Here is a 21,787-nt window from a genome sequence, read left to right on the forward strand (position 1 = left end):
ATCCAGGAGGGAGAGGCTGCAGTGAGCAGAGATCACACCACTGCACTCCAGCCTGGGCAGCAAAGTGAGACTGTCTCAGAAAAAAAAAAAAGAGAGAGAGAGCGAGACAGTGAGAATTTTTATTCCAGAACAACAAAAATGAAAAACCTATACCATTAAGGAGCCAACTAAAAGCATCATGAAGAAAAAAAAATTTTTTTTTTTTGAGACAGAGTCTCCCTCTGTTGCCCAGGCTGGAGTGCAGTGGCACAATCTCGGCTCACTGCAACCTCCACCTCCTGGGTTCAAGTGATTCTCCTGCCTCAGCATCCTGAGTAGCTGGGACTACAGGCACGCACCACCATGCCCAGCTAATTTTTGTATTTTTAGTAGAGACGGGGTTTCACTATGTTGACCAGGCTGGTCCTGAACTCCTAACCTCATGATCCGCCTGCCTCGGCCTCCCAAAGTGCTGAGATTACAGGCATGAGCCACCATGCCCGGACTCATGAAGAAAATTCACACACACACACACACACACCCCTCCAAACAAATAAATAAATAAATAATTTTAAAAAAGAAAATTAAAACCTGATTCTTTTTTAGAGATTTCTTGTAGCTGGGAAATAATCCAGGATTAGTCCAAATTGTAGTCACATAATTTAAAAACTCAAAACAATGGTCAGGGCTAGAATCTCTAAATTTTTCTCTCTCCAGTGCCCCCATTTCGACCAAGAATAAATCATAGTAAGTCAAATTTATTCGCAAAATACATTTTGGGCCAGGTGCAGTGGCTTACATCTGTAATCCCAGCACTTTAGGAGGCTGAGGCAGGTGGATCACTTGAGGTCAGGAGTTTGAAACCAGCCTGGCCAACACTGGTGAAACCCCGTCTCTACTAAAAATACAAAAATTAGCTGGGTGTGGTGGCATGTGCCTGTAATCCCAGCTACTTGGGAGGCTGAGGCAGGAGAATTACTTGAACCCAGGAGGCAGAGGTTTCAGTGAGCCAAAGTCATGCCTCTGCACTCCAGCCTGGGTAACAGAGCAAAACTCCATCTCCGAAAAAATAAATAAATAAAATAAATGCTGGTGTCATTATACTTGGTCTGGTTCCTTACATAAAGTGTAGCAATAATAGTGTTCAGCCATATAGCCTCCTTTTAAGTTGGCTTTGGTGAAGCTTTTATAAGGAATTTTGGATTTGACTTTTTAGAAGCGTCACGATCAGAAGCCAAGACAAGGGCTTGCCATTAGACTTTGGCAAACACTTGTGGGAATTATCTCTTTTCACAGAGTAGAGAGAAGGTCCCAGAATATCTTAAGGTTCCTGGGCCTGATAGAAAGTGATATGCTTTTCTTACTACAGTCAGAAACCTTGTAAGGAAACCAAGCTACAAGGCCTGTTTTTCCAAGGGGTTTTTGGTTTCTTTTTGTTTGTTTTTGTTTGAGACAGAGTTTCACTCTTGCCCAGGCTGGAGTGCAGTGGTGCTATCCTGGCTCACTGCATCACTGCAACCTCCACCCCCCAGGTTCAAGCACTTCTCCTGCCTCAGCCTCCCGAGTAGCTGGGATTACAGGTGCCTGCCACCGTGCCCAGCTAATTTTTGTGTTTTTAGTGGAGACAGAGTTTCACCATGTTGGCAGGGCTGGTCTTGAACTCCTGACCTCACGTGATCCACCTGCCTCAGCCTCCCAAAGTGCTGGGTGTGAGCCACCATTCCCGGCCTCCAAGGGACTTTTTATTGGCTTTATAAAGCCAACCTCAATTTCTCAGTCTGTTCATATGTGAAGATAAGCCATCACAGTCAAAGCACTGGTAAAATGACCAGCATCTCCAATTATGTCCTGTTACAAAAGGAAACAGATTCTTACTGAACTTACGCAAATAACTATATTGCCAATAAAATAAGAATACTCACAAATAGTTTTCAAATTTTGGAGAATTCAGGTCTAGAGGAAGGTAAATTTTGCTCACAAAAAAACATACTTTACCTCAATCATCGTAAGCTGTAAATAGCTCAAAAGAAAACATTTTTTGTTTTTTTGACCCTTCTTCAATCAGAGTAGTAGAAATCCAAACAAGATTTCATTTGTTCACCTTGGAACTACTATCCCCAACCCAAGCAGCTCTTTGTCAATCAACCCAGAGCTGTTCAGTAGCTTCTCACACAGTTCCAGTGTCGGTCCTAGGGAAAATCAAAAAATAGAAGCTCGCTGCCTGTGAGTACCTCCTCCTCCTCCTCAGGTAGCATGATCCTGTAGCCACCCAATGGGTTTGCCTTGGCTGCTGCCGGGAAAGAACCAATGTCTCAAAACGGGAATTGCAATACAGAAAGAGTAATTCACACAGAGTCAGCTGTGTGGGAGACTGCAGTTTTATCATTACTCAAATTAGTCTCCCCGAGCATTTGGGGAGCAGAGTTTTAAGGACAACTTGGTGGGTGGTGGGGAGCCAGTGAGCCGTTAGTGCTGATTAGTTAAGTAGGAAATGAAGTTGTAGGGAATTGAAGCTGTCCTCTTGCATTGAGTCAGTTCTTGGTGCGGAGGGGCCGCAAGATCAGAGGACCCAGTTTTATCGATCTGGGTGGTGCCAGCTGATCCATCAAGTGCGGAAGCTGCAAAATATCTCAAGCACTGATCTTAGGAGCAGTTTAGGGAGGGTCAAAATCTTGTATCCTCCAGCTGCATGACTCCTAAACCATAATTTCTAATTGTGTAGCTAATTTGTTAGTCCTACAAAGGCAGTCTATTCCCCAGGCAAGAAGGTTTGTTTTGGGAAAGGGCTGTTACTGTCTTTGTTTTAAACTATAAACTAAGTTCCTCCAAAAGTTAGATCAGCCTATGCCCAAGAATGAACAAGGACAGCTTGGAGGTCAGAAGCAAGAGGAGTTGGTTAGGCCAAATCTCTTTCACTGTCTCAGTTACAATTTTGCAATGCAGTTTCAATACTATGTAAACCATTTCCATTTTATCATGGAACTCTTTTGGGCCCTGTTATTTCCATTAGCATACGGGTAGCTTCAGTTAGCATCCCATACCAAAGTGGTAAATGCCCCTCAAGTGGACATTCTCTAGTCCAAAGTCACAGTAGTCATCACTGGGAGGTGTTCATAGGCTTTTGCCGTGAGCCCCAGTATGGGCTCCACAAAGGGCAGTCAAGTGGAGAATTTGTCCCTACCAGCACTCCAGCTTCTACTCTACACTCTGTGGGCTCAGACAGTCTTACTTGTTCCCATTTAGTGTGCCCAATTAACATTGCTCAAAGGGCAGATGAACATGCCTTCTGTTTCACAGTAGCAGGTAGGGAAAACATCCCCTGGTCAGATACAATATTCATTATCAAAAAACGTTTAGGTAAAGAGGTTAAAGCTACCTTACATAAAGCCTGTTTAAACTTTTCAACTTTCATTTTAGCTATTACTGATAAAAATAACCAAGAGATTGAATATTTAGCTTTGTGCTTATTGGTTTGCATCTCCTTATGCATCTAATGAACCAACTTCCCAGAAGTTTGAGCCACCTCTAAATTTCACAGGCAAATTTTATCTTTAATAGCTGAATGCAGCACAGCTACAGCGCCATACCATGGGTGACTACATGGCCAGCTAGGAATCAAAGGTTCCTCATTCCCCACTTTTTTGTCCTTCTTCTTTCTTTCCATTTAGTTTCATCTGCATCATTTTTTTTCCTTCATTTTGAAACAGTCTTTAAACAGCCTCTAAAGTCGACACAATTACTTTTCCTTTAAGCAAAACCTACATCTTGTTTTTTAACATTTACCAAAAACACATCTTCCTTTCTTTATATACTTTCTATGTAGAATAGTTTCTCCTGTATCTAGCAGTTTCAATTACATATATTAACTACTGTTCTAACTCTTAGTAAGCCTATTTCTAGTGAGAAACTTAGAATTACTTAATTTAACATAACATGACTTTAAGGTTTTAAATTATTGAAGAGAATTTTGAAACTAGTTTTATTTATCAAAGATTACTAAAATCACATAAACTAAAAAGCATTTGCGCTAGTATCTATTTTTCTGATTAATAGTTGATTTAAGTGCTTAATTTTTCTTTAGTCCAATTGATTAGAGCTCTTTCATATAATTTGGTAGTGAAATATCACATACACATGACTTGGATAAACATAACAGACACACAGACAGAAGCAGACCTTATAAATTTATAAGATTTTTCGGCCAGGCATGGGGGCTCATGCCTGTAATCCCAGCACTTTGGGAGGCCGAGGCCAGAGGATCGCGAGGTCAGGAGTTCAAGACCAGCCTGGCCAACATGGTGAAACCCTGTCTCTACTAAAAACACAAAAATTAGCCAGGAGTGGTGACGCCCACCTGTAATCCCAGGTACTCAAAAGGCTGAGGCAGGAGAATCACTTGAACCCGGTAGACAGAGGTTGCAATGAGCGAGATTGTGTCGCTGCATTCTAGCCAGGGACGGAGTGAGACACTGTCTCAAAAAAAATAAAAAATAAAAAAGATTTTTCACCCAGCCTGGGCAACATAGTGAGAGCTGTTTCTACAAAAAGTTTTTTCTTTTTTTAATTAGCTGGGCTTGGTAATTTTTGACCATATGATAATTTTTTGCAGGCACGGCACACACCTGTAGTCCTAGCTACTTGGCAGTCTGAGGCGGGAGGATCACTTAAGCCCAGGAGGTTGAGGCTGCAGTGAGCTGTGATTGCACCACTACACTCCAGCCTGAGGAACAGAGTGAGATCCTGTCTCAAATGACAGTGAATAAAATTGAATTCACTGTCATTTGAAAAATTGAAAAAGTGAATAAAAATAATTTTTAAGAAAAGATTTTTCATTTGCCAGTTTTCAATTTCTTCCTCACTTTAGGCTAGTAATATCTTGCATACCTGTTCCACTCCCTAAACAATTGTTAGAGAGGCAACTCCGGATTTGCATCTTCAAAAGAGGACTCAGGCAAAAGAAAGTAGAAAATTTACACCTCAAAGGCACAGAACTTAGATCTACACAAAAGCAAGCTTTGTTACATAAACTTTAAGCCATTGTCTTTCCCAGAGTTAAAGTTCCTAGTGGTTTAAGTGCAGAGACAGAAATGCCCTTACAAATGGAGATTACCTTTAAAGATGTAAATTTCTTCCACAAAGAGTTTCAAACACTGATTTTGTTTGATAGGTAGTCTTCAAATTGGCTTGTTTAGATTACTGGCTTTAGAGTGGAGCCCAATAAGGGACAGGGCCAAGAAAGCATGCAATCTTCAGGGCCCAAACCACACTTTTCTTAAAAAGCCCAAAGAAGTGGGTAGCCGCCTGTAGTAATAAACGTTAACTGCAAACTGCTATCAGCTACCCCTAACACTGTAGCTCTCACCAGCCATCACACCTTCAGCCATCACACACACACCAAGGTCAAATGCTCTCACAGTACCAAGCTATCTCTGGTACTCGCAAAAGCCAAAGAGATCAGATAACACCTTACAAAAGAGAGCAGAGTCTTAGGTCTGAGAGGAATCTGTCCACTTACAATCTTAGGATTGCATGAGGAAAAACAGCTTCCTCTCAAAAAGAGGAGTCTGGTGCTTTTTCTGTTTTTTTACTACAAACTGAAGTTCAAAAAAACTTTTTTCAAATTAAAAATGAAAGTTAAAAAAACTTAAAACTACATATTGCACAGACACATTGCATATATTGGGAAAAATCAGCCCACAATAGTTCCATTCTGAAACTATTGGATTTTAGAGAAAAAAAAAAAAAATTATTGTGCAAACAGGCAAAAAAAAGTATTTTTAAAGAAAAAGAAAATTAGAATGTCACCAGACTCTCAACATCAATGTTTCATGCCAGAACTCAATGGAGTAACATTTAGAATACTCAAAATGTGAGCCAAGAATTTTAAATCCAGCTCAGCTGATATTCAAGTATTAAGGCAGCAAACACCCTTTGGCAAACAAATGAGGATTTGAGAAACATTATTTCCAGGGACCATTTCTGAGGCTCTATTAGAGAAAGCTTCAGGCAACCAAAATGGCTAAAGAGGCAGCAACATAAAGACTGCTTAAGTGATTCAGCTAGTAAAGGAAGATCAATGAAAATATGTTCATTACACTTGGAATACTATTATTTCACAATGCCTAATGAATTAATAAATCTATTCAATGATTATCAGTGGCAACTAATGAAATGGCTCCATTGCCTGGGGTATATACCCTGGTTCTTTGTCTCACACCGAAAGAACTCAGGACACAAACACACACAAGGAGTGGGTTTAGGAAAGGAAAATTTAATAGAGAAAAAAGAAGAGAAAGAGCAAAGCCTTCCTCATGCTGAGAAAGCAGGTTGCCCAAGAGAGGGCATCTGGGTTGTGGCAGAATGCAATCAGTTTTATACAGAGGCTTGAGGAGGCAGTGACTGATGTACATAGGGCCCAGGGGATTGGCTTGACCAGGAGTGACATTTACACAGCCCAGGAGAAAACTGGCCCTCAGACCCAGGTCTTTTATTATTGGGGGAACCCACCCCCAATATTTCAATGTAGGTTCTTTCTATTTTCCATAAGTGTCAGCCGGCTGAGAAATAAAGAGAGACAGTACAAAGAGAGGAATTTTACAGCTGGGCTGCCAGGGGTGACATAACATATCAGTAGGACTGTGATGCCCACCTGAGTCTCAGACCAGCAAGTTTTTATTCAGATTTTCAAAAGGGGAGGGGGTGTAAGAGCAGGGAGTAGGTACAAAGATCACATGGTTCAAAAGGCAAAAAGCAGAACTACTAGTAAGGATCTAACAAAGATCACATGCTTCTGAGGGAACAGGACAAAGGGCAAAGCAGAACTACTGATAAGGGTCCAACAAAGATCACAAGGCAAAGGGCAAAAGCAGAACTACTGATAAGGGTCTATGTTCAGCGGTACCTGTATTGTCTTTATAAACATCTTAAATAACAGAAAACAGTGTTTGAGAGCGGAGAACCGGTCTGACCACAAATTTACTGGGGCAGTTTTTCCTCACCCTAGCAAGCCTGAGGGTACTGCAGGAGACCAGGGCCTATCTCAATCCTTATCTCAACTGCATAAGATAGACATTCCCAGAGTGGCCATTTATAGACCTCCCCCCAGGAATGCATTCCTTTCCCAGGGTATTAATATTCCTTGCTAGAAAAATAATTTAGCAATGTCTCTCCTACTTGCACGTCCGTTTATAGGCTCTATGCAAGAAGAAAAATATGGCTCTTTTTGCCCGACCCCACAGGCAGTCAGACCTTATGGTTGTCTTCCCTTGTTCCCTAAAAATCACTGTTATTCTGTTCTTTTTCAAGATGCACTGATTTCATATTGTTCAAACACATGTTTTACAATCAATTCATACAGTTAACATAATTATCACAGTGGTCCTGAGGTGACGTACATCCTCAGCTTACGAAGATAACAGGATTAAGAGATTAAAGTAAAGACAGGCATAAGAAATTATAAAAGTATTATTTGGGAACTGATAAAAGTCCATGAAATCTTCACAATTTATCTTCCTCTGCCGCAGCTCCAGCCAGTCCCTCCGTTCAGGGTCCCTGACTTCCTGCAACATTTAATTATGCAAATGTGGCTTCTACCTGGCTGCCATGATACCTGCACACGTGGTTTTACCTAGAGGCTGCCATGACACAGGAACACATGGTGACAAGGAAAAGAGAGCAGGAACTGCCATATTGAATGTAACCTGGCTCCCAAGTGCAGCTGCCGGCATTTACTTATAAAAGCTCCTGGCCAGGCCGGGCGCAGTAGCTCACGCCTATAATCCAAGCACTTTGGGAAGCCGAGGCAGGTGGATCACCTCAGTTCTGGAATTGAAGACTAGCCTGACCAACATGGTAAAACCCCTTCTGTACTAAAAATACAAAATTAGCTGGGTGTGGTGGTGCATGCCTGTAATCCCAGCTACTTGGGAGGCTGAGGTAGGAGAATCTCTTGAACCCATGAAGCTGAGGTTGCAGTGAGCCGAGATCCCGCCATTGCACTCCAGCCTGGGCAACAAGAGACAAACTATATCAAAAAAAAAAAAAAAAAAAAAAAGCTCCTGGACTGGTGCAGTGGCTCATGCCTGTAATCCCCAGCACTACGGGAGGCCAAGGCAGGAGGATCTCCTGAGGTCAGGAGTTCAAGACCAGCGTGGCCAACATGGTGAAATCCTGTCTCTACTAAAATACAAAAATTAGCCAGGCATGGCAGCAGGCACCTGTAATGCCAGCTACTCAGGAGGCTGAGGCAGGAGAATCACTTGAACCCAGGAGGCAGAGGTTGTAATGAGCCAAGATCGTGCCACTGCACTCGCCTTGGCAACAGAGTGAGACTCCATCTCAAAAAAAAAATTAGCTGGGTGTAATTAGCTGGGCGCAGTGTTGTGCACCTGTAGTCCCAGCTACTTGGGAGGCTGAGGCAGGAGAATCACTTGAACCCAGAAGGCGGAGGTTGCAGTGAGCCAAGATCGCACCACTGCACTCCAGCCTGGCTACAGAATAAGACTCCATCTCAAAAAATTTAAAAAAATTTTTAAAATAAAATAAATAAATAAAAGCTCCTAGTTTGCATATCTTTCAGGCTGCTTTCTGTTAGAGAAGAAATGGTTTGGGGTTGCTTTTTATGAAAGGAAAATTCCACTGAGAAATTATTTATTAATTTCTTTTTTTTTTTTTTTGAGACAGAGTCTCACTCTGTCATCCAGGCTGGAGTGCAGTGGCACGATCTCGGCTCACTGCAACCTCTGCCTCCCAGGTTCAAATGATCCTCTTGCCTCAGCCTCCCGAGTAGCTGGGACTACAGGCACCCACCACCACGCCCAGCTAATTTTGTTTTTTGTATTATTAGTAGAGATGGGGTTTCACCATATTAGCCAGCTGGTCTTGAACTCCTGACCTTGTGATCCACCCACCTCAGCCTCTCAAAGCACTGGGATTACAGGCATGAGCCACCACGCCTGGCCATTATTTATTAATTTATTAATTAATTATTAATGTATTATAATTAATTGTTTATTAATCATTGATAATCTCCCGTACTCCTGTATTGCTAACATCAAAAAAGCAAGACAAAGGTAACTTACATGCCCCATGATGGAAATACAGTGAACTCTTGAACAACAGGCATTTGAACTGCAGGGGTTCACTTATATGCAGATTTTCCTTTCCCTCTGCCATCCCCAAGACAGCAAGACAATTCCCTTCTTTTCTTCCTCCTCAGTCTACTCAAGGTGAAGACAACAAGGATGAAGACCTTTATGATGATACACTTAAACTTAGTGAGCAGTAAATATATTTTCTCTTCCTTATGATTTTCTTAATGACATTTTATTTTCCCCAGGCTACTTTTTTGTAAGAATATAGTACATAATATATATAACATACAACATACGTGTTTATTGACAGTTTGTACTATCAGTAAGGCTTCCTGTCAACAGTAGGCCATGAGTAGTTAAGTTTTGGGGGCTTCAAAAGTTATACGTAGGCAGGGCATGGTGGCTCACACCGATAATCCCAGCATTTTGGGAGACCAAGGTGGGTGAATCACTTGAGGTCAGGAGTTCGAGACCAGCCTGGGTAATGAAACCCTGTCTCTACTTAAAAAAAAAATACAAAAATTAGCCGGGTGTGGTGGCGCATGCCTATAATTCCAGCTACTGGGGAGGCTGAGGCAGAAGAATTACTTGAACTTGGGAGGCAGATGTTGTTGTGAGCCAAGATTGTGCCGTTGCACTCCTACCTAGGCGACAGAGTAAGACTCCATCTCAAAAAAAAAAAGTTGGCTGGGCATGGTGGCTCATGCCTGTAATCCCAGCACTTTGGGAGGCTGAAGTGGGCAGATCACCTGAGGTAAGGAGATCGAGACCAGCCTGGCCAACATGGTGAAACCCCGTCTCTACTAAAAATGCAAAAAATTAGCTGGGCATAGTGGCACGCATCTGTAATCCCAGTTACTCGGGAGGCTGAGGCAGGAGAATAGCTTGAAACCAGGAGATGGAGGTTGCAGTGAGCCAAGATCATGTCATTGCACTTCAGCTTGGGCAACAAGAGCAAAACTCCATCTCAGAAAAAAAAAGAAAGAAGAAAAAAAAAAAAGTTATATGTAGATTTTTGAATGCATGAGGATTTGGTGCCCCTGACCCCCGTCCACCTTGGGCAGTTGTGCTATTCATTATTAAACACTAAAACTGACCAGGAGCAGTGGTTCATGCCTGTAATCCCAGCACTTTGGAGGGCCAAGGCTGGTGGATCACTTGAGGTCAGGAGTTCGAGACCATCCTGGCCAAAATGATGAAACCCCATCTCTAGTAAAAATACAAAAATTAGCCAGATGTGGTTGTGCATGTCTGTAATCCCAGCTACTCGGGAGGCTGAGGCAGAGAATCACTTGAACCCAAGAGACAGAGGCTGCAGTGAGCCAAGATCATGCCACTGCACTCCAACCTGGGCAACAGAGTAAGACTCCATCTCAAAAAAGAAAAAAGAAAAAACATAAATAAATAAACACTAAAGCTTTGGCAGTTTCTGCATAAAATTGTCAAATTTTTTAGTGTATTTTTGTGAAGTCCTATTTTTTTCTTGCCATTTATTTTGTAGTAGTTGCTGTTTGGTAAAAGTTGCTGCGTAATTTTTTTATTAGAAAAATAGTAAATCTTTCTATTATAGTTAGTCTTGGTGAAGTACGATATTTATAAAGTTTAGGGTTCTTTAATTCTCAGCACAAAGTGACTGTTGCGGTAACCCCAAATAGTGTGTTGGCAATATTTTTCAAATGGCTAAAAACACCTAAAAATTGTTTATTCAGAAATATCTGTCATTGCTGTTGCCAAAACTCAGAATAGAACTTAGACTTATGTCTAAGTCCCTGAGATCATATGCTAAAATCAATGAAAAGCAACCACTGACACTTTCTTGTGTTAGAACTTTTACAGTACAGAAAATAACAGAATAGCTTACTGTAATGAGGCATTTGTTAGAGTTCTGCATGAGATTCTAGTACTTCATGGTTGGGTACGGTGGCTCACACCTGTAATCCCAGCACTTTGGGAGGCCAAGGCGGGTGGATCACTTAAGGTCAGGAGTTCAAGACCAGCCTGGCCAACATGGGGAAACCCCACCTCCATTAAAAATACAAAAATTAGTTGGGCATGATGGTGCATGCCTGTAATCCCAGCTACTTTGGGGGCTGAGGCAGGAGAATCACTTGAACCCAGGAGGCAGAGGTTGCAGTGAGCCAGTCACGCCACTTCACTCCAGCCTGAGTGACAGAGCAAAACCCTGTCTCAAAAAATGAAAAAAAAAAAAAAGAGAGAGATTCTGATACTTCAGGAGGCCCCTACATGGTTCATCTACAATGGTTACTGTATTACTTCATTTTCACACTGCTGATAAAGACATACCTGAAACTAGGAACAAAAAGAGATTTAATTGGATTTACAGTTCCACATGGCTAGGGAGCCCTCAGAATCATCGCGGGAGGTGAAAGGCACTTCTTACATGGTGGTGGCAAGAGAAAAATGAGGAAGAAGCAAAAGCAGAAACCCCTGATAAACCCATCAGGTCTCATTAGACTTATTCACTATCACAAGAAAAGCATGGGAAAGACTGGCCCCCATGATTCAGTTACCTCCCCCTGGGTCCCTCCCACAACATAAGGGAATTCTGGGAGATACAATTCAAGTTGAGATTTGGGTGGGGACACAGCCAAACCACATCAGTTACCATAAAAAAATTTGGCAGGATTTTAAAACTCAATTGCTCCATCTTTCCATTTAGCTACTGGTTGGAAAAGAAAGAGAAAAGGAAAAGAGACCATATTAAATCCATGCCAGTTGCTTGGCTAGAAATATGATAAATGACTTGTAGTAGACTTGAGTTTTTCAGAAATACTATTTTACTTAAACTGTTTCTTATCTAAATTCTTACAGAGTAACAATTTTATCATTGATTATAGAAGACAGGGATAATAACTCTTAACTCTTGCCACTCAAAAATGCAGTGTCAGGAGTGCTAAGCCTAGAGGCCAATATTGATGACCTGGAAGGCGATCCAAGTGATTGTCACCACAAAGTGCCTTTATACAACAATAACTTGAAAAGTCAAAAAACATGAATTTTAAGTTTCCCATATCACCAGTCTTGGTGTTTATATTGCAAATTTATAATAATATTAAGAAATAATTTGTCCTGTTTGCAAATTACATGGGAGACATAAAGGAGTAAAATCCTTCTGTAATAAAATGAGTTCACCACCGTGGTTACCCATCTACAGAGCCTCTTTGATGAGGCCAATGGGTTGTGCTGCAGGATTTACCCTCAAATCCCCCGCACACACTGGGCTGTGACCAGACCAGCCAAAACCTGCATGTAGGATGTTTTCAAGCCTCATACATGGCAAATGGAAATGATATGGTCGACTGCATTTGTAGTAGAGTCGTAAGTGAGGCAGGGGTTGGCCTCCTTTAAGTAATGGAAGGATTTCAAAGGCAGATTTCCCTGACCAAAAATATCTGCTATGAGTAAAGGTGCCTGAAATCCTGCTATGAAAAAATTTAAAAATTGAAACAAATAGACCAGGCGCACTGGCTCATGCTTGTAGTCTTAGCACTTCGGGAGGCTGAGGTGGGTGGATCGCTTGAGCTCAGGAGTTTGAGACTAGCCTGGGAAACATGGAGAAACCCCATCTCTACAAAAAATACAAAAATTAGCCAAGAATAGCAGCACACACCTGCGGTTCCAGCTACTCAGGAGGCTGAGGTAGGAGGATCACTTGAGCATGGGAGGCAAAAGTTGCAGTGAGCTGAGAATATGCCATTGCACTCCAGCCTGGGTGACAGAAAGAGCCTCTGTCTCGAAAATAAATAAATAAATAAATAAAAATAAAAATAAATAAATGTGACAGTTTAGAGATTTAAGAATAATCAGAAGGCATACTAAACAAGTTGTAAATCTTCTTTTGTCCCAATTCAAGTTAACTACTATAAGGAAAAAAATGCTTATAGAGAAATCAAGGAAACATGAATATTCACTAGATATTTGATGATATTGAGACCTTTTTTAGGTTGATCCTGGTATTGTGGTTATATTTTAAATGAATAGTCATTGCCTTTTAGAGATTCATAGTGAAATATTTACAGATAAAATTATATGAGGCCTGGGATTTGGTTCAAAGTAGCCTGGAGTGAGGACTGAATATTTATTTATTTATTTATTTATTTATAATAGCGATGGGGGTCTCACCATGTTGCCCAGGCTGGTTTTGAACTCCTGGCCTCAAGTGATCATCCCACCTTAGGATCCCAAAGTGCTGGGATTACAGGTGTGAGCCACTGCACCCAGCCTAAGGGCTATATTTTAGATGAGAGAGTAGAAGCAGCAGGTAGGCCAAAGGTTGATCCTCATTGAGGCTGGGCAATGGGTGCATGGAGGGGTTCTTTTACTAGTCAGTCTCTACTTCTGTTTATGTTTGAAATCTTCCATATAAAGCGTTTTTAAAGAAAGAAAGAGTGTACACACTTTTCGAGAGAGAGAGATTGAAAGATTAAGAAAATACAAAACCAGGCTGGGCACAGTGGCTCATGCCTGTAATCCCAGCACTTTGGGAGGCCGAGGTGGGTGGATCACGAAGTCAGGAGATCAAGACCAGCCTGGCTAACACGGTGAAACCCCATCTCTACTAAAAATACAAAAAAATTAGCTGGGTGTGGTGGCATGCGCCTGTAGTCCCAGCTACTTGGGAGGCTGAGGCAGGAGAATCACTTGAACCTGGGAGGCAGAGGTTGCAGTGAGCTGAGATCGTATCACTGCACTCCAACCTGGGTGACAGAATGAAACTCCGTCTCAAAAAAAAAAAAAAAGAAAAGAAAATACAAAGCTAATTGGAAGTTCTGGGTGTGGCTTTGTGACTGGCTTCATTATCAAGTGATGTGCCTGAGTCATTTGATAGGAACCTTCTCATTTCAGTATCTTTAGTCCTTTTAACTTGGGCTGTTCATATTTCCCAGAACACATTCTTCCTATTGACAGATGTAGGCGGTAAAGCCCTGGTGGCCAGCTTTCTAGGAACTGAGTTGTGTGGGGTGAGGGCCTCAGCAATTCCATTTGAACAATTCTCCTGAGCTTGTTAGGGAGCTCCCATCTTCACCTGTACCTGGTGTCTCCCAATCTGGAAACCCTGAATTTTGCTTCCTCTGGAAAATAAACCTCCAATCCTCTGTTTGGGGAAGGAAGCAACAGTCATCCAAGTCATCCAGCAGTCCTGGGTGAGGGAAGGAACCTGGGGGCTGTCAACACATCCTCCCTATATTAATAGCTGCTTAACCCTATTTCTGAAGACTCCAGCTACCACAAATTCCTGAGCCTTTTCAAGATTCTGTGGTGAAAATAAAGTTGGTTCTCAGCTGTTTTCATTGACAGCTTAGGATTCTGTTTCCTTGAGCCTGTTGAAAGGTTTGCCACTCATTCATTTATGTTCTCCTCTCTTGCTCTCCTGGTTTCATGAGTCCACAGAAAATACACACATACACATACAAACACACACACATGACGCTTTTAGCTAGGTTCTGGAAGAGAGCAAAAATAAAATATAATGCTCAATATAACATCTTCACTTGTAAATCCCCACTTTAGCCCTCACCCCCTTTTTATTCTTTAATTTAAAAATATCACAGAAGAGTGCATAAAATACAAGTATAGCTTAATGAGAAGTTATAAGACAAAGGCTCATATGACCACTCCTTAGGCCATGAAACTGAACATTCCGGCACTCAAGGAGCCTTGGTGAGCCCCACTCTTACCTCAGGCTCCATCACCAACTGGGTAACCACCATACTGACTTTTAAATGCTTTTCATTTATTTTTCACTTTCTCTGCAGTAGTTATGCTATAACATAGAATTGAGCTTTGCCTGCTTTTGGACTTCATTTGACAGGAAATATGCTGTTGTATTCTTATGTGTCTTGTCTCTTTCCTTGAACGGGACATTTGTGAGGTGTATCCATATTGCATGTTCTTTGCAGCCTGGTATCCCATTATGAATGCACAGTAGTTTTGCTTTTCCATCTTATTTTTGATGGGCATAGGATTGTGTACAGTTTGTGTCTTGTCTTAGTTCAGGCTACTATAACAAAATACCATAGACTGGATTGCTTCAACAACAGACATTTATTTCTCACAGTTCTGGAGGCTGGGGAGTCCAAGATCAAGGCGCCACTCAGACTCCTTCAATCCATAACAGGTCTATTATAAGTAATCATCCTGTGCACATATATACAAATTTCTCTAGCTATATACCTAAGAGCAAAACTACCATGTAATAAGCTATGTGAATCTCCAACTTACCCAAAAACTCCCAGTTTTCCCAAGTAGGCCACGTCCTTGCACAACTGAAGGGGGTTGCCATGACCCCATGTGTTCTATGCAAATGGCAACCTCTAAAATGTAAGGTGAATTGGCAACTTTTTTTGGGGGGGGGTGCGGGGATGGGATGGGGTCTGTTACCCAGGCTGGAGTGCAATGGCGTGGTGGTAGTTCACCACCATCTTGAATTCCTGGGCTCCAATCTCAGCCCCTAGCTACACATGTACCTGGGACTACCTGTGTGCGCCACCGTGCCCAGCTAATTTTTTGTAGAGATAGGGTCTCACCATCTTGTCAAGGCTTGTCTCTAACTCCTGGGCTCAAGCAATCCTCCCAAAGTGCTAGGATTACAGGAGTAAGCCACCACGCCCGGCCTGAATTGGCAACTTTTTGGCTGTGTTGATTTGTTATCCCACGGGCAGTTTTTTGTTGTTTGTTTGTTTGTTTGTTTGTTTTTGAGACGGAGTCTCGCCCTGTCGCCCAGGCTGGAGTGCAGTGGCGCGATCTCGGCTCACTGCAAGCTCCGCCTCCCGGGTTCACGCCATTCTCCTGCCTCAGCCTCCCAAGGAGCTGGGACTACAGGCGCCCGCTACCATGCCTGGCTAATTTTTTGTATTTTTTTGGTAGAGACGGGGTTTCACCGTCTTAGCCAGGATGGTCTCGATTTCCTGACCTCGTGATCCACCCGCCTGGGCCTCCCAAAGTGATGGGATTACAGGCGTGAGTCACCGCGCCCCCATGGGCAGTTTTTGAGAATTGTCCCCATTGTTTCATATTTTGCTACTCTTGGAATTTTCAGACTTTTTAATTTTGGTGAATCTGATGGGTATGTAGTTGTGTTACCTTGTGGTTTTTAGTCACACTTCTGCGGTTACAAGTAAGGTTAAGCACATTTTCATGTTTCTTGGCCTTTTGAATTATTTTTCTCCCCTTTTTAACACTGTTTTGAGATTATGTCTTAGTTTCTGTAATCTAAACTGTGTAGATAAGATCTTACATATTTAATACAGCATATTACCCCAGTAAAGATCAGAGAAAAAAGTTTACTGTTTCTAGGCCTATGTTAAATTCTGAATAATGCCAGCTTAACATAGCATAGGTGAATTCTTTTTCCAAAGTTGACCGCACAACTAAAACTAACATTTTTATATTTACCTATAAAAATACAACCAACCTCATTCTTTAACCCACAGAAATCTGATTTCCTCATCAACTTTCTTCTTAATGTGTTTTCTAAAAAGTTTGCACGAATTTGCTGTAATCAAATTGTCTCTCATAACTGTTCATTCTTTTTGACTGCTCCATAGCATTTGGCCATTTATGTCTCCTCTCTTCTTTAAATAAGCTCTCTTTTCTCTTAGTACCCGTGATTTTTTCTCTTAGTTTTCCTCCTGATTCCCTGGAGAAACATTCTCTGTCTTTTTCCCTGGTTCTCAAGTGATCCTCCCACCTCAGACTCCTGAGTAGCTGGGACTACAGGTGCGTGCCACCACACTTGGCTTATTTTTTGTATTTTTTGTACAGACAGGGTTTTGCCATGTTGCCCAGCCTGAACTCCTTGGCACAAGCAATCCACCCACCGCAGCCTCCTAAAGAACTGGGATTACAGGCATGAGCCACCATGCCCAGCTGAGAAGGAATAATTTTCAAATGTAGCAGTCTCATAGGCAGCTGGAACACCAGGACTGAAAACGAATGGGGCTGAGGGGTCAACACCTTCCTTCCCACACTGAGATCTTTCTGCAGACCAGGCTTGCTTCTTTCAGCTGTTGAAGACAGCTTCTTTCAGCTGGTCAATGACCTCTGTGTCTCTGCAGGAACTATTTGCTCTTTGTATAATGTAGTGGTTAAAAACTCAAGTATTAGAGCCAGGCTTCCTGGGTTTGAATCCCAACTCTAACATTTACCAAATGTAGGATTTCAGGCTATTTACTTAGCACCCCACCCGCCTTGTACCTTGATTTCTTCATTTGCAAACTGGGATAGTAATTATCTGTATCTCATTGGGTTATTGTGAGAATTCAATGAGTTCATATGTGTAAAGGCTTAGAACAGTTCTCAGTAACTGTCAGTCACCATTATTATCTCATAAGGAGATTATAATATAAGCCTCTTGAAGACCCAGTTGGTGTTCTTCATCTTTTCCTGGCACAGAGATGGTGCTGAATAATAATGAACAGCACAGGCTTTGCAGTCCCAGAGGTCAAATCTCAAATCAGTATTCTACTCAGTAGCTGGGTGAGAATAAGTGTCCTACTTGTAAAACTGAGATAATAGGCTGGGCATGGTGGCTCACGCCTGTAATCCCAGCACTTTAGGAGGCTGAGGCAGTTGGATCACGAGGTCAGGAGTTCGAGACCAGCCTGGTCAACATGGTGAAACCCTGTCTGTACTAAAAATACAAAAAATTAGCCGGGCGTGGTGACCGGCACCTGTAGTCCCAGCTACTCAGGAGGCTGAGATAGAAAAATCGTTTGAACCCGGGAGGCAGAGGTTGCAGTGAGCCAAGCTCGAGCCACTGCACTCCATCCTGGGCGACAGAGCTAGGCTTCGTCTAAAAACAAAAAAAAAAACACCTGAGATAATAATGCCTACTTTGTAGAATTGCTGTATTGAATGAGATAATGTATGTAAATCTCCAGGGACACAGCAAACCTTAAGAAATGCAAACTCTTATTATCCGGGCTAGGTATAGTGTTGTGGGTGTGGAGCCAGACTGCTTGGTTTCGAATTCCCGTTCTGCTATACAGTTGCTCTGGGATCTTGGCAAGTTACTTAACTTCCTTGGGCCTCTGTTTTTCTCTCTGTAAAGTGGGAATAATGGTAATAGGCTTGTGGTGTGACTCAAATAAGAAAATGCATATATTGGCCCAGAGCTTGAGCCAATGCCAGCTTCTTATGATTTGCTTTATAAATGGATGAAGTGTTGAGAAGGTGTTTTAAAATGCACTTGCTAAAGAACAAAATCCATGAGCTCCATAACTGCAAAGACCCATCCTGAAGTCAGATTCTTATTGAGCCAAACCTCGAAAGCAAAGATAGCTCTGAAAGGCAGTAGCCAGGGAACTAAGCCCCTTCTCTGGGTAAGACGTGGGGACAATTAGCACCTAGAATCATAGGCTGCTAGAGCCAGAAGGATCTTTGTGGCTAGGTCATTGTGGGTTGTTTCCTCCTGAGTAATTGAAACCCAGAGAGGTCAGGGGACCCCACCCTAGTTGTGGACTGAGCCAGGACCAAGATTCAGGTCAGTTTAGTGGTTTCGTCACTGCAGCACGATGCTTCCCCATTCCGCAGCCCCCACCTGTGAAAATGAAGCTTGTAGATGCTGCCTATCGCCTGTTCCAAGGCGCCAGGCAGCCGCGAACTTCAAACTCCCCCTGGGCTAAAAGTTCAGCCAGAGCAGTAGAAAGATTCAAGCAAGAATGGTGTGGGATCTACTCTTGGCCTGTAGAGGGCGCTCTGAGCACAGGCCAGGGAGCTCGAGCCTGGGACGCGCCACGGCTACGTGGCCTCCAGGGCGAGTGAGGATGGCTGGCTGATTGCTTTTCGCGGGGCATGGGGAAAAGCCTTCAGCCCTTACGCCATCCAGCAGGTGAATGCGCTTATGTCCAACAGTAGGTATCACACTTTTTGGTCTCATAACTCTTTTATACTCTTATTATTGAGGATCCCAAAGAGCTATTTTTTTTTGGGTTATGTCGATATTTACCATATTAGAAATTAATAATGAGAAATGTTTAAAACATATACCCATTTTAAAATAGCAACAATAAATAATTAAATATTAGCAAAAATAGTATTTCTGCAAAAAAAAAAAAATTTCCAAAACCTCCCAAAAATGCATTTTTTACAAATCCCTTTAATGTGTGGCTTAATAGAAAAGACCTAAGCCAGGCGCGCTGGCTCACGCCTGTAATCCCAGAACTTTCGGAGGCCAAGGCAGGTGGATCACGAGGTCAGGAGTTCGAGACCAGCCTGACCAATATGGTGAAACTCCGTCTTTACTAAAAATACAAAAATTGGCGTGGCGGCACGTGCCTGTAATCCCAGCTACTCAGAAGGCTGAGGCAGGAGAATCGCTTGAACCCGGGAGGCGGAGCTTGAAGTCAGCCGAGATGGCACCACAGTACTCCAGCCTGGGCGACAGAGTGAGACTCCATCTCAAAAAAAAAAAAAAAGAAAAGAAAGAAAGAAAGAAAGAAAGAAAGAAAGAAAGAAAGAAAGAAAGAAAGAAAAAAGACCTGAATCTGAATTTTCCTTTTGCAGTGAGTCTCTATCGATTTCAAGTCATGCAACCTCTGAAAAACTCCACTATGCACTCTGAGAGAGTAAGAGTAAAAACTAGTTAAATCTTGAGAATTCCCTGAAAGTATCTCACGGACACCACTCCGGGACATACTTGAAGAACTGCTGTGTACGAGAACGTCTATCTAGGCTAGGCATGATGGCTCACACCTCTAATCCCAGCACTTTGGTAGACCTTGGCAGGAGGATCCCTTGAGCCTGGGAAATTGAGGCTGCAGTGAGCCATGATCATACCACTGCACTTCAGCCTGGGAGTCAGAGTGAGACTCTCTCAGCAACAACAAAAAACCTTTCAGCCAGGGATGGTGGCTTACCCCTGTAATCCCAGCACTTTGGGAGGCTGAGGCAGGTGGATCACTGGAGATCAGGAGTTCAAGACCAGCCTGGCCAACATGGTGAAACCCTGTCTCTACTAAAAATACAAAAATTAGCTGGGCTTGGTGGCAGGCGCCTGTAATCCCAGCTACCCAGGAGGATGAGGCAGGAGAATTGCTTGAACCTGGGAGGCAGAGGTTGCAGTAAGCCAAGATCGCACCACTGCATTCCAGCCTAGTCAACAGAGCAAGACTTTTATCTTAGTGTGATTTATAGAAGGGAGACTCCCCCCACCCCCTTCTCACTGCCACCAGCCTGCTTCAGACTTGGATTACATCGGGCAGGCTTCAGAAAAAGCCTCAGAACTGGTTTCCTTGCCCCTGTCATCTCACCACCTCAATTTGCAAAGATACTATAATTTTTATAAAATACGGCATGATTAAGTTACTGTCCTCCTCAAAACCCTCAAATGATTCTTCAGTGCCTGGTCAATGAGGCTGACATGCCTGAAGGTCAGACTCCATGATCTGACTGTAGCCCAAACTTCCAGGCTTCATTCACACTCAGGCCCATAGGTGGGCCTCATGGGCCTGACGGGTTTGGTTCCACTTGTTCCTTCACTCGCAACATCCTCTGTCCCATCTCCTCCCATTCTCCTTTTGCTTTCAGACTCATGCCCCTTGCTGGAGATATTTTATTTTATTTTATTTTATTTTATTTTATTTTATTTTATTTTATTTTATTTTATTGCCAGAGTCTTGCTCTTTTGCCCAGGCTGGAGTGCAGTGGCATGATCTTGGCTCACTGCAACCTCCACCCCCCAGGTGCAAGCAATTCTTCTGCCTCAGCCTCCCGCATAGCTAGGATTGCAGGTGTGCACCACCACACCTGGCTAATTTTTGTATTTTTAGTAGAGACGGGGTTTAACCATGTTGGCCAGGCTGTTCTCGAACTCCTGACCTCAGATGATCCACCCACCTCGGCCTCCCAAAGTGCTGGGATTACAAGCATGAGCCACTGCACCCAGCCTGGAGATCTTTTACACGCTTCTCAAACAGGGTTTGCCCTCCTACACAAAGCCTGGTATTCTGATGAGGTGCTTTTCATCCAGCTGTTGCCAGATAGGTCCCCAAAAAAGTTGCTTTGTCAGTTTCTTATTCCCACTGTAACAAAATGCCACAGACTTGATGGCTTTACATCACGAATTCATCTTATCATTCTGGAGGTCAGAAGATGGATATGGTTCTTGGGGGCTACAGTCAAGGTGTTGGCAGAGCTATATTTCGTATGGAAGCTCTAGGGGAGAATTAATTTCCTTGCTTTTTCCAGCTTCTAGAGTCCTCTTGCATTTCTTAGCATGTGGCCCCTTCCTCCATCTGCAAAGTGCATCACTCCAACCTCTGCTTCCCTTCCATCCTCACCTCTCTCTCTTTCTCTGACTCAGCTGCCTTCCTCTTATAAGGACCCCTGTGATTACACTGGACCCACCTTACTAATCCAGGGTAATCTCCCCATCTCAAGGTCCTCAACTTAATTACATCTTCAAAGTCCATTTGCTATGTATTATAACATATCAGAGGCTCCAGGAATTAGGATGTGGAACTGGGTGGTGGACAGAGTGGAGGGACATTATTCAGTCTAACACAGTCATTAATGCCAAAAGATGAAAGTCAAAATCCACCCACCATGAGCTGTACAAGTTTAGCAGTCAGACATATGTCCCTACGTGGAGATAATATTCATCCAATTGCTTTGAAGATTAAATGAGATAATCTACATGAAGCATGATGACAGCTGTACAGTGATCACTTGCCAAGTGCCTGTGACTATTATTA

The sequence above is a fragment of the Gorilla gorilla genome, chromosome 1 (assembly GCF_029281585.2).
Source record: "Gorilla gorilla gorilla isolate KB3781 chromosome 1, NHGRI_mGorGor1-v2.1_pri, whole genome shotgun sequence".
NCBI classification, from domain to species: Eukaryota; Metazoa; Chordata; class Mammalia; order Primates; family Hominidae; genus Gorilla; species Gorilla gorilla.